This window comes from Heptranchias perlo, chromosome 9 (assembly GCF_035084215.1).
Source record: "Heptranchias perlo isolate sHepPer1 chromosome 9, sHepPer1.hap1, whole genome shotgun sequence".
Classification (NCBI taxonomy): Eukaryota; Metazoa; Chordata; class Chondrichthyes; order Hexanchiformes; family Hexanchidae; genus Heptranchias; species Heptranchias perlo.
The window spans coordinates 65,838,693-65,851,726 of NC_090333.1; positions in this window are offsets into that span (position 1 = coordinate 65,838,693).

Below are 13,034 nucleotides of genomic sequence, written 5' to 3' on the forward strand. Positions count from 1 at the left end.
CACTCACGTGCTGGACTCTGGCGTCATTGAAGATGGGGATGTTTACAGAGCCTCCTCCTCCCGTTGGTTGTTTAATTGCCCACCACTGGATGTGGCAGGACTGCAGAGCTTTGATCTGATCCGTTGGTTGTGGAATCGCTTAGCTCTGTCTATAGCATGTTGCTTCCGCTGTTTAGCATGTATGTAGTCCTGTGTTGTAACTTCACCAGGTTGGCACCTCATTTTTAGGTACGACTGGTGCTGCTCCTGGCATGCTCTTCTACACTCCTCATTGAACCAGGGTTGATCCCCTGGCTTGTTGGTAATGGTAGAGTGAGGAATATGCCGGGCCATGAGGTTACAGATTGTGCTGGAATACAATTCTGCTGCTGCTGATGGCCCACAGCACCTCATGGATGCCCAGTTTTGAGCTGCTAGATCTGTTGTGAAACTATCCCACATAGCACGGTGGTAGTGCTACACAACACGTTGGATGGTGTCCTCAGCGTCGAGACGGGACTTTGTCTCCACAAGGACTGTGCGGTGGTCACTCCTACCAATACTGTCATGGACAGATGCATCTGCGACAGGTAGATTGGTGAGGACGAGGTCAAGTAGATTTTTCCCTGATGTTGGTTCGCTCACCACCTGCTGCAGGCCCAGTCTGGCAGCTATGTCTTTCAGGACTTGGCCAGAGCACTTGCTCTGACTGATATTCTACTGTTATGGTTATGTAGTTCAACTTTCTATTGACTTTGCACTGCTTTGTTTGAACATATTGAGCATAGGGTCTACTAAGACTCCAAGGTCTCTTTCAACTTCATCCATAGCTATTTCAACACCATTCATGGAGTATTTACCCCTATTTCCTTCCTATGTGCAGCTCTTTACATTTGTCTGTATTCATTTTCCTCTGCTATTGTTTGGCCCACTCACACACATCTTTTAACTCATTCTGTATCTTTCACCGATATAGGCAGTCTGTATTTTCATAGCGTAACAATTTGATCCCAAGTTCATTGACTTCCTGGTCCTGGGAAACTCGATAAACACATGAGGGAGAAGGGACTAGAAGGATATATTGATAGGATTAGATGAAGAAGGGTGGAGGAGGCATGGACCTGTTGGGCTGAATGGCTTGTTTCCTTGTAATTTATGCTGCTGTAGGAAGGTGCCAACTGGATACGAGGCATTTCTCTGCAAAGAAAATCATCTCTAGTCAACACGCATACATTCACTTAGAGCCACCACTGACTGTCACCAACAGAGGATTGGGTTTGTACACCTTCTCAGCCCAGTCAGTGTATGGCCCAATGGAAGACATGCAACAAAAGGAAGTATTGGTTGATGCAGCATTGTTACATACACTTGATAAACCATTGCGGTCTAAGCGTGCAGAGATGAATATCGTATTTCAATGTAGCAAGCTGCACAAAAAAACAAAAATTTGTTTCATCACAAATAGAAGTAGTGCAGAATCTCAATAAAAAAATGTATTTCTTCACCATCAAAAAGCAAGAACACCCACCACAACAATCATTAAGATTTATTACCAGCATTCTTAATGACCTTTAAGATGGTTTGCAGAGACTAATTTTATCCTGGGGCACCATAGAATGATTTAAAAAAAGAAACCACATTTTTCTATCTCAGAAATTCACACGTCAATACCAGTTCACACAGTGCAGCATTAGCCCATTCAATCCAGCCTTAATTAAAATACTATGGTCAAGATGGTCTGGACAGTCCTTTTCAGCATACATGACAAATGTTACATTTGACTGAAGAGTTTGATTATCCAACAAGGTGGGAAAAAAAAACTCCTACATCATAAACAGTCTCTCACCATGATATTCCAAAACACTCACTGTTAAGTTGACACATCTAATGGGCATTTGGTTTTTCATGTGATTTTCAAGATTTGGAATAAATAAATCCATCTCCAGTATCAAATTCCCAGCTTCTTCATAGAAGATTGTGAATTCTCATTTCTGCACACTGTCACTATTTGCTGATCCAAGGCTTATTTTGCATTGGACGGATTCAAGCACTAACCTGGCTCTTGTTCCAAGGCAGGCACAATCATTTACATGTGGATTGCTCAAGTGATTACTATAATGTTGCAGACCACAATCTGGTAAGCAGTAATGGTTTCCAAATCAGTGAAGGCCAAACACTTGGTTTCTATATTATCGAACATAACTATGCAACTCTAGGCACAAGTTTAATCTGTTAACAAGTTTGTCATAATTAACAATACAAGATAAACCTATACCTGAAACAATTCCAGGGAATGAATGGTTAGCAATTGATGTCATTGTAGTTACTTTCTGAGCACCTTCTGACAATTACCTAAATCAAATTCCAACATACTTTTCAACACATCTCTAACACACAATCTCAATTAGGTTAACAGGCAGCTAAGCAGCTTAATGAAAAGTAGACCTGAGTTTTAGTACACTAGATCATCGAATAATTAGCCATTGGTAACCATGGTTTCCTGACACATGTAATATTTGATGCCAAAGCAAATTTGATGGCCATTCATGTCATTTTGTTCGTAGCTAGCCTGGAGAGATGCAGTTCTGCCTATTATCTAAATAAGCAGTGCTTTAGGAAAAATAGAAAGGACAAAAAAAGACCTGTATTCCAATTTACATCTTCTGTTGCTATGCAGCACTATGTAAATAAATAAAACTACTCTCTCTTAGAATCCAAAATTAGAGCTGCTCTCTATTATTACCTGTCAGCCTCGTGGATTTGTGGCCATACTTTGACGTATCTGATTCATCCATCCTCATTGGCAAATATCCAGTTTCCCAAAAAATTTATGAAGTAGAAAAAAAATGAGCAATGACCATGTTATCCGTGTAAAACATGTTATGGAATCAGCCATATATAGTGATAATTGAGGATACTCAGTAAGGCACAGTGAAATGGAATTTTGTTTCCCCATGAGGGAGGAACACTGCACTGCGGATGAATTATCTCGCTGAGGTGTAATTTCACTCCTGGTTTCTGATGAAAAGAAATGCTTTAGGAAAGTGTCAGAAGTCGACATGTGGCTGTATTTAAATCTTCATTTCCACTATGAACATTTTAAATATTGTGACCAAAGGGCTGTGAAGGAGAATTGGGGGGGGGTGGGGAGGGTGAAAGAAATCCAGTAATAATATGATTTTATAACCATGAAATTTAAAAATATATATTTAATGGATGTTGAATCACCACAAGAATGGGACAGTACAGTTCCTATAAATCAAGAAACTGCATGCTTGCTTTTTATGTAACCCAGTTTTACAGCTGTTCAGATGCCAGTTTGCTCTTAAGGCGAGACTATTGGACCCAGAAAAATGTCTCAAGGCCACCAGTGATAGACGGATGAGGCTCGGAGTTAAAATCTCTTGGAACTTATGCTGCCCAGGCCGGGACAGTTTGCCTTCTGCCTCGGCCTCCACCTGCACGACTCCTGCCCCAAGTTAAAATCAGGATTTCCATGTTTGCGAGGAGCATTATCTCCATCACTTTTCCTGTGGAATCAGCCATATATAGTGATAATTGAGGATACTCAGTAATGGAATCAGCCATATATAGTGATAATTGAGGATACTCAGTAATGGAATCAGCCATATATAGTGATAATTGAGGATACTCAGTAAGGCACAGTGAAATGGAATTTTGTTTCCCCATGAGGGAGGAACACTGCACTGCGGATGAATTATCTCACTAGCGGGAACCCTGAGACGAGTGAAAGTTGTGAATCAGATCAGGCTGATCCCTCCTTTCCTGTGGAAAGGAGGGATCAGCCTGATCTGATTCACAACTTTCACTCGTCTCAGGGTTCCTTCTAGTGCAAGGCATCAAACTGGCACCCATGTGGGCTCTTTACATTAACTCTAGGGCCTTCGAGATGAGAAAGCGTATGCACTCAATCACTGTTCAGGGGATAACTGAACATGGGAACGTCATTATGCACATCAGTGGCTGTTATCCAGGATGCAGCCACGAGCCCTCCATTGTGTGGAATTCCGCAGTGCTCATATTATTTGAAGGAGAAGAAACAATGGGCAGATGCGTCTTTGGAGAACAAGGCCACTCTCTGCATTCATGGCTATTGACCCCACTGAGAAACACCCCAACTTCGGAGAGGCAGCATGGCCTGGACACCTCAGCGTCTGTTTGTTGTTCCTCAGCTGAAAACTGAGCCTTGAAGCAAAGAGTACCATGCAGTTTAGGCACAGTGAAAGCATCTGCACAAAAGGACACTGTTTGTGCACAAGGCTTCAAATGGACCTCCCATAGGGTGCTGCTGTTACCATCTTAGGTTTGTAGCCGGCTTCATAGGTCCCACAAGAAATGTGTGCAAAGGTCAGGAACATAATATTTTGTTTTGCTTCTAATACCACCAAGTTTCTGCCTCATTTACAGTCAGGTACGAGGGTCCAGTAATTGTATTGGTCCGTGACCACCCTCTATGCAGTTGGCACATGTACTTTTACTGGAGGGTGGCATTCGGCCCCAAATAGAACCACCTTCCTTTTGTGCAGCTCCTGCAGCAGGACCTCCAACTCTTCAGTGGGCAACATTACCTACCTATCTCCACTGTGTCAATGTGAACAATTAGTCCACTTTCCTGCTTCCACCACAACTTCTTTTATTGCAAGCTGTAGACCTGCCACATGTTGTACTGACCAGCCAAGTGTGCCACAGATGTAGCTCTCCGGGCAAGCCTTGCCTGTGTCAATAGCCTGATCCAATTAAGAGGAGGGGGTCCTATTATAAAATTCAGCGTTGGGCACCCCTGCACAACTGCTGCAGGCGAGCCCTTGCTGCAAGCACGCACTACCCCAATTCTGCTGAGATCGCAAAGTCAGGGTTAATAACTATGCTTGAGAAAATAAAAATGGAGACTAAAATTAGACTAAATGGGTAGAAATTTATTTCAGACTTAATGCTACTCTCGAATTCATTACTGCTTTTGTGTTTCATTCGAAGACAAATAAACATGAATCCGTTTCAAGTCACTGACATAAGCTGGAAACGTGTGAAGCAATGAATGTGAGGGGCTGCTTGAGTGAACATCTCATTTCAAGTGACAATTAATTAATAGTCCACTACCTGCGAAAGTCCTGCAGTCATCAAGTGTTTATACAAGAACTACATCTTCTGTGTAGTGAGCTGTCTCAGTCAGTTCAATTCTTGCAGACTGTCCTGTGCTCTGGTTTACAGACAAACACAGCAAAACAAAATAGGAATATTCTTTTGAATGAATGAAACCTCGCACCAATGTCTTCGGGCTCTGTTGATATTAAATTCCAACTCCTTAAAGCAAAAGAGATTATTGTTGTGACCATTGTGCTCCTCTCTGTTGCCTCCTCTCTGCAGGATTATTTTCCGTTTCTTTCCATGGGAGACAAAGACCTGGATGATGCTTAAACACAGAATGATACGATTATTACACATGTGAAAAACAAGATGAAACCAATTGCCAAGGGCACTCTAAAAGACTTAAATTTCCACTCATCCAAACGACACTGTGCTGATAGGACCCATCTTTCATTGGAACCATAGATAAAAGCAGTAATAAAGAAGAACGAACTTGCATTCATTTAGTGCTTTTTACAACCTCAGGACGTCCCAAAGCGCTTTACAGCCAAAGAGGTACTTTATTGAAGTATAGACACTGTTGCAATGTAGGAAATGTGACAGACGATATGGAACCCTAGCGTGCTACTTCATTCAGAGGTTAGTTCTCTTCAACACATCTGTTCCATCATCAAGACCACCATCTTCCACCTTTAAAACATCCCCTCTTCCACCCATACCTGCCCCTCCCTCCTGCTGGCAATTCTTCAATTCAAACCTTTGTCATCTTGAGGCTCAACTTCACGAATGGTCTTCTACCCTGGTCTGCTCACCTTCCACCCTTCATAATTTACAACCCATTCAGAATACCATTGCCCATAACCCTTACAGCACTACACTTTCATCACCCCACTTCTTGCCAGGCTCCACATGCTCCTCTATATCAATTTCAAAATCCTGGCTCGTACCTTCAAATGTCGTCTCAATCTTACCCCATCTTACTTCAGCAGCCCCCTTCAGCCATATGTCCCTGCTTGCACCCTTTACTTCTCTGAAACTTGCCTACTCCTTGTTCCCTATCTTCTAGCCTCCATCATTGGTCTTTTATCCACCATGCCCCTGCCCTCTGGAATTCCCTCCATAAATCTGTTCACTTTACACTCTCCCTTTCTGTTTTCAAAAACCCTCTCAGTCCCATCCTGCAATTCCACCTACCTCTTCTTCACTCCTCCTTGGATCACCTCCAACTCACTGTGAATGTTGCCACAGGAGATCCATTAATTGATAATAGAAAAGGCATTATGGGGCCAATTCTGTGACCCTTCCTACCTAATATCAGGACATTTCATTAAGAAGGGAAGGGACAGGGGAATTGTGGTTTGGAGTAGAGAAAATCAACATTTTGTGTGAAAGTTAAAAAGGACTTTGAGATGGTGAAAGGGAAATTAAAATTGCAGCAGAGACTAATGGATACTATAGGCAAGGGACAGTGTTAAAATAGGAGGTCCAAACAATTCCATTTTTCCATGCATGTTTTGAATATTGTGGATCTGCTTGATGTGTTTTATACTGTGGGGCAGGTGTGGGTGTTTGAAGTTCTGGGACAAGGACCTGTGAATGGAAATACGACAAGATGATTCAAGGACGAGAGTCCTAGACAGAAGTCAATACGGTTATATGGGATGACAGGACGCGGAGATTTTACTGTACCTTTCACTGCATGTAGCTGGGATGGCTAATGTAATACATGAAAAGTGCCAGGGGTGAGGATGAGGGGCTAAAGTCAAAGTTAGAGCTGCTCCCAAATCTCCGTTACTGCAGGCTGACGCTACTCATGAGCAAATTCTAAAATTCTTTATGATCAGGAAACACAGATTTGATGGAGATGGAAATCTCTTCTTGGTTGTCTAGTGGAGCTAATGGTGGGACAGAGCATGGAACGTCTAAGGTCATATGTTAGAATCAGTGAATCAAAAATACGTAAAATAAATGTGGTTAGAGTAGAATAATTTTGGGGTAATTATAATAAAATTGACAATGATTAAGAGTGACTAAAAACATGATCAAAAGGAATGACAGTAAAGCTTACAGGAAATGCACATCATACATGAGGCTCTTAATGTATTACAGGCAGTAAGTCCCTTGGTGGCAGCAACGGACAGTGAAATTTATTCATTTGATGTACGATACTGTCCTTCCTAGACAATATACAACTATGGCATAATCACTGTGTTCTTGACATATCATTGTGGGATCAAAACATACAAATACTTATAATAACATAAGAAATAGAAGCAGGAATAGGCCATACGGCCCCTCGAGCCTGCTCCACCATTCAATAAGATCATGGCTAATCTTCTACCTCAACTCCACTTTCCCACCTGATCCCCATATCCCTTGATTCCCTTAATGTCCAAAAATCTATCGATCTCAGCCTTGAATATAGTCAACGACTGAGCATCCACAGCCCTCTGGGGTTGAGAATTCCAAAGATTCACAACCCTCTGAGCGAAGAAATTTTTCCTCATCTCGGTCCTAAACGGCCGACCCCTTATCTTGAGACTATGACCCGTAGTTCTAGACTCTTCAGCCAGGGGAAACAGCCTCTCAGCATCTACCCTGTTAAGCTCTCTAAGAATTTTATACGTTTCAATGAGATCACCTCTCCTTCTTCTAAACTCCGGAGAATATAGGCCCACTCTACTCAATCGCTCCTCATAGGACGACCCTCTCATCCCAGGAATCAATTTAGTGAACCTTCTTTACACCACCTCTAAGGCGAGTACATCCTTCCTTAGGTAAGGAGACCAAAACTGTACACAGTATTCCAGGTGTGGTCTCACCAGAGCCCTATATAATTGTAGCAAGACCTCCTTACTCTTATAGTCCAACCCCCTTGCAATAAAGGCTAACATACCATTTGCCTTCCTAATGGCTTGTTGTACCTGCATGTTAACTTTCTGTGATCCATGTACAAAGTCACCCAAATCCCTCTAAATACCAACATTTCTTAGTCTCTCACCTTTTAAAAAAATCTGTTTTCTATTCTTCCTACCAAAGTGGATAATTGCACATTTCCCCACATTATACTCCATCTGTCACCTTCTCGCCCACTCACTTAACCTTTCTATATCCCTTTGCAGCCTCTTTACTTCGTCCTCACAGCTTACTTTCCCACGTAGTTTTGTATTGTCAGCAAAATTGGATAGATTGCACTCGGTCCCTTCATCTAAGTCATTGATATGTATTGTAAACAGCTGAGGCCCAAGCACTGATCCTTGTGGCACCCCACTAGTTACAACCTGCCATCCCGAAAATGACCATTTATTCCTACTCTCTGTTTTCTGTCCATTAACCAATCTTCAATCCATGCTAATCTATTACCCCCAATCCCATGAGCCCTAATCTTGTGTAACAACCTCTTGTGTGGTACCTTATCAAATGCCTTTTGAAAATCCAAATATACTACGTCCATTGGTTCCCCCTTACCTACCCTGCTAGTTACACCCTCAAAAAACCCCAATAGATTTGTCAAACACGTGTTGACTCTGCCTAATCATACTATAATTTTCTAAGTGCCCTGTTACTACGTCCTTAATAATAGATTCTAGCATTTTCCCTACTACTGATGTCAGGCTAACTGACCTATAGTTCCCTGTTTTCTCTTTCCCTCCTTTCTTGAATAGCGGGGTTACATTTGCTTCCAATCCATGGGGACTATTCTGGAATCTAGGGAATTCTGGAAGATCAAAACCAATGCATCCTCTATCTCTGCAGCCACCTCTTTTAAAACCCTAGGATGTAGACCATCAGATCCAGGGGATTTGTCAGCTTTTAGTTCCATTAGTTTCTCCAGTACTTTTTCTTTACTAATTTTAATTACTTTAAGTTCCTCACTCTCATTAGACCCTTGATTTCCCACTATTCCTGGTATGTTTTTTGTGTCATCTACTGTGAAGACAGATACAAAAGATTTGTTTAACACCTCTGTCATTTCCTTATTCCCCATTATAATTTCTCCTGTCTCGGCCTCTAAGGGACCCGAGTTTACTTTTGCTAATCTCTTCCTTTTGACATACTTGTCGAAGCTCTTACAATCCATTTTTATATTTCTTGCAAGTTTACTTTCATATTCTATTTGCTCCCTTTATCAATTTTTTGGTCATCCTTTGCTGATTCCTAAAACCCTCCCAATCCTCAGACTTACTACTCTTTTTGGCAACATTGTAAGCCTCTTCTTTTAATCTAATACTATACTTAACTTCTCTAGTTAGCCACGGTTGGACCACTTTTCCCATGGAGTTTTTATTCCTCAAGGGAATGTATATTCATTGAGAATTATGAATTATTTCTTTAAATGTTTGCCATTGCTGATCTACCATCATATCTTTTAATCTAATCTCCGAATGTGCCTTAACCAACTCGCCCCTCATACCTACATAATTGGCTTTCTTTAAATTTAAGACCCAAGTTTCGGACTTAAGTACATCACTCTCAAACTCAATATGAAATTCTAACATATTATCACTCTCCCCCAGAGGATCTTTAACTATAAGATTACTAATTAACCCTGTCTCATTACACAACACTAGACCGAAAATAGAATGTTTCCTAGTTGATTCCTCGACATATTGTAGTAAAAAACTGTCTCAAATGCATTCCATGAACTTGTCCTCCAAACTACTTATGCCATTTTGGTTTGCCCAGTCTATATGAAGATTAAAGTCCCCGACGATTATTGCATTACCCTTGTTACATGCTCCTCTAATTTCCTGATTTATACTCTGTCCAAAACTATAACTATTAATGTTTTCTGTCCTTTGTTACTTCTTAGCTCCACCCATACTGATTCTACATCCTGATTTTCTGAGCTAAGTTCCTTTCTCACTACTGTCCTTCTGTCATCCTTTATTATCAGGGCTACCCCCACTCCTTTTCCATTTTGTACGTCTTTTCTAAAAGTCAAGTACCCGGGAATATTTAGTTCCCAACCTTGGCCACCCTGCAACCATGTCTCAGTAATGGCTACTAGATTAAACCCATTTATCTCTATTCATCTATCTTCTTACAAATGCTTCGGGCATTCAGATATAGCGCCCTTAATTTTAACTTTTTACTATCTTTCCCTGATGTGACCTTAGTCACTAATGCCCTATTACCTTAATTAAACTCTCTATCCCTTCCTGATACACTCTGCTTGTTTTTACCCAAATCGCTACTCTGCTCCACAGCCTTGACTTTTCTCTTTAGACTTATAAATTTAACCTTACCTGAACCCTCCCCCCTTCTTATTAGTTTAAAGTCCTATCTACTGCCCTAGTTAGCCAATTCGCTGAGACACTGGTCCCAGCCCGTTTAAGTGGATCCCATCCCAATGGAACAGCTCCCTTTTTCCCCATTACTGGTTCCAGTGCTCCATGAATTGAAACCCTTGCTTCCTACACCACTCCTTCAGCCACGCATTTAACCATCTAATCTGTTTGTCCCGATGCCAATTTGTGCATGGCTCAGGTAGTAATCCTGAGATTATCACCTTTGAGGTTCTGATTTTTAATTTGGACCCGAGCTCCTCAAACTCCCTCAGCAGAGCCTTATTCTTAGTTCTACCTATGTCATTAGTACGTGAACCACGACAACTGGATCGTCTCCCTCCTTCTCCTCCAGCTGCAAGGAGATGTTCTTAACCCTGGCACCGGGCAGGCAACACAACATTTGGGACTCCGGTCTCGGCTGCAGGGAACGGTATCTATTCCCCTAACACTATTACATTCCTTTTCGCTCCCCCCACTTGAATGGCCTCCTGTACCACGGTGCCTTGGTCAATTTGCCCATCCTCCCTGCAATCTTTGTTCTCATACGCACAGGTAGCAAGTACCTCGTACCTGTTGGACAAGGGCAAAGGCTGAGGCTCCTCCACCACTGCATCTGGGGTCCCCTTACCTGTCTGACTCACAGACACAACCTCCTGTCCCTGACCCCTAACCAAATATAATCCACTACCTAACCTAAGGGGTGTGACTGCCTCCTGGGTCTAAGTGTCCAAGTAACACACCCCCTCCCTGATGCATCGCAATGTCTGCAACTCTGACTCCAGCTCAACAACTCTGAGCCGAAGCTCCTCGAGTTGCAGACATTTAACTGCAGATGTGGTTACCTGGGATCACACTGCTCCCCACAAACTCCCACATGCTGCGTTATGGTGCACCACCTGCACTGCCATCCCTAGCTAATCTTGTTTTATTTATTTAATTAAAGTTTTTACAAAATTAATTCATTTGGTTTATTTTTAGTTATTTTTAAAAAAACTAATTAATTTATCTAGTTTAAATTATTAATTTAATTAAGCATTAGCACGTTATAGGTTCCCAGTTGCTAGTTTAAGCTGCTGCTCTAGCTTAGAGAGCAAAAAAATGTATTACTCACCAACCAGTCATCAACCTGCTGTCCTCTGATGTCACTCTTTCAAATTTCTGCCTGTGTTTGAGTTGGTCTCAGCTTTATGTCCACACCCACCTCTCGGGCCCCCTGCTCCCGCCCCCCTCTCGGGCCCCCTGCTCCCGCCCCCCTCTCGGGCCCCCCGCTCCCGCCCCCCTCTCGGGCCTCCCGCTCCCGCCCCCCTCTCGGGCCCCCCGCTCCCGCCCCCCTCTCGGGCCCCCCGCTCCCGCCCCCCTCTCGGGCCCCCCGCTCCCGCCCCCCTCTCGGGCCCCCCGCTCCCGCCCCCCTCTCGGGCCTCCCGCTCCCGCCCCCCTCTCGGGCCCCCTGCTCCCGTCCCCCTCTCTCTCGGGCCTCCCGCTCCCGCCCCCCTCTCGGGCCTCCCGCTCCTGTCCCCCTCTCTCTTGGGCCTCCCGCTCCCGCCCCTTTATGTCCCCGCTCTGCTCTCGGGCCTCCCGCTCCCGCTCCTTTATGTCCCCGCTCTGCTCTCGGGCCTCCCGCTCCTTTATGTCCCCGCTCTGCTCTCGGGCCTCCCGCTCCCGCTCCTTTATGTCCCCGCTCTGCTCTCGGGCCTCCCGCTCCCACTCCTTTTAGTCCCTGCTCTGCTCTCGGGCCTCCGCTCCCGTCCCCCTCTCGGGCCCACTGCTCCCGTCCCCCTCTCGGGCCCCCTGCTCCCGTCCCGCTCTCGGGCCCCCTGCTCCCGTCCCCCTCTCTCTCGGGCCTCCCGCTCCCGCCCCTTTATGTACCTGTTCTGCTCTCGGGCCTCTCGCTCTCGGGCCTCCCGCTCCCGCTCCTTTATGTCCTCGCTCTGCTCTCGGGCCTCCCGCTCCCGCCCTGCTCTCGGGCCTCCCGCTCCTTTATGTCCCTGCTCTGCTCTCGGGCCTCCCGCTCCTTTATGTCCCCGCTCTGCTCTTGGGCCTCCGCTCCCGCTCCTTTATGTCCCCGCTCTGCTCTCGGGCCTCCTGCTCCTTTATGTCCCCGCTCTGCTCTCGGGCCTCCGCTCCCATTCCTTTATGTCCCCGCTCTGCTCTTGGGCCTCCGCTCCCGCTCCTTTATGTCCCCGCTCTGCTCTCGGGCCTCCCGCTCCTTTATGTCCCCGCTCTGCTCTCGGGCCTCCGCTCCCACTCCTTTATGTCCCCGCTCTGCTCTTGGGCCTCCGCTCCCGCTCCTTTATGTCCCCGCTCTGCTCTTGGGCCTCCGCTCCCGCTCCTTTATGTCCCCGCTCTGCTCTCGGGCCTCCGCTCCCACTCCTTTATGTCCCCGCTCTGCTCTCGGGCCTCCCGCTCCCGCTCCTTTATGTCCCCGCTCTGCTCTCGGGCCTCTGCTCCCGCTCCTTTATGTCCCCGCTCTGCTCTCGGGCCTCTGCTCCCGCTCCTTTATGTCCCCGCTCTGCTCTCGGGCCTCCCGCTCCCACTCCTTTTATCCCCAGTAACCACTAATAATCACAATAACCACTAAAAACACTAACCAATGAACTAAATATTTACTGACTTACCCTTGGCGCTCCTCCTTGCTTTGTTTTGATTCCGTGTCCTGCT